Here is a 1,526-nt window from a genome sequence, read left to right as displayed (position 1 = left end):
CCTAAAAGCAGAGACTGTAAAGCCTGTTGCCCCAAAGGCCACGGGGTGAAGTGTGAAGGACTTTTCCTGACACGAACATTAAATGCCCTTTAGGTCAGCAGTCATGACTTAAAATGGCTGCTCCATCAGGCACTTTAAACCCTCTCCTGTCTGCTTGCCTCCTCTGCCACATACCATCTCAGACTCCATGAGGGAGTATCCGGCCCCCAGGCAGGAGCAATGGCAGGAAAACCACAACAGTGTGGCAAACAGCAACCCTGGCCAGGAAGGTGCAGCAGGACGGGAAGAGAGTCCCTGCCTGATTGGCAGGGGAGACCCACGAACAAGAGACTGGCCAACTGGGGATGAAGGAGCGAGTCCTGGAGAGCCATATAGAAACTGCCTGCCTGCTGCTTGTTGCTGCTCTTTGGACAGACACTGAACCTGCTGCTGCTTGCCTTTTGGGGGCTTGCCTGCTCCTTGGGGGTCCCTGCTTCCCTGAGGTGCCTGCCTGCCTGTGATCCCTGCTTCCCTGCAGTCCCTGCTCGCCCGCAGAACCTGCCTGCTCCAACCACCTGTGGTGAGGCTTCTTCCCGCCACCCGTGGGCTCTAAGACCAGGTTGCAGGGAAGTCATCTACACCTAATATATAAATACCTAGACCATCTCAGGAATTGAGTAAGGGATTGCACTTGGTATCATTCCCCCCATAAGGGGTTCCTCCCCTGACTCACCTCCACACAAACTGTAACTCTGTGTGGGACAGGTGTTGGGCATATCCTTCCTTCCTCTTACCCTCTTAGATATTAAGAGTTAATCTTGGTGTGTAAATAATAAAGTGTATTCATATATTAGTACAAGTATCTGGTGTTTCAAAGACCCTATCTCTCCTGAACGCTTCCTCCCATAAATTGTGTTAAATTCCCTAATAAATCATTTTAATTCGTTAAACTATAAATTTGTAGTCAGTCTAAATTTGTGGGCGTGGTAGGAGGCACGATTCAGTACTGCACCTTCCCAGTCAGCTTGTGGAGGCCGCTCCTCGGAGAGGCGAGCGGCACGGGCAGACCCTGGGCTCCACCGACACAGTCTTCCCATAAGGAAGGCGAACCATGTTTTAACATCCTGACAAATTGTGCCGGTTCGCGACAAGTGTGAGGAGAGAGAGAGAGAGAACTCTGCTGATGTAACACATGGACTCATTTTTTGGTGAAATGCCAGATGACAGGTTGCACTGTTTGTACCAGGTTCAGATACGAGTAATGTCAACAAGCAGCAATTATCCACGGGTTTCTGCAGAGGCCTGGGAAAGTCAGTGCGAGTCAAACAGCCTATTTAAATTCCCAACGGTATTTGCACAATAATACACTGTATCATTATATGAATTACGGGAATCCAAACCACTCAGCTGCTAGCAAGACCTACGGTGTCTAACTATGCACACATATAAATTAAAACGCTGACGCCAAAGGACACAGTTCTTCATGCCATAAACACTATCTGCTCTCTCTGCCAGGCTTCAAAGCGGTGCCTCGCAAGACACGCCTT

Source organism: Chaetura pelagica, unplaced genomic scaffold (assembly GCF_000747805.2).
Source record: "Chaetura pelagica isolate M959 unplaced genomic scaffold, ChaPel_1.0 scaffold314, whole genome shotgun sequence".
NCBI lineage: Eukaryota > Metazoa > Chordata > Aves > Apodiformes > Apodidae > Chaetura > Chaetura pelagica.
The sequence above is the reverse complement of the archived record's forward strand: the minus strand, read 5'-3'. Positions refer to the sequence as shown.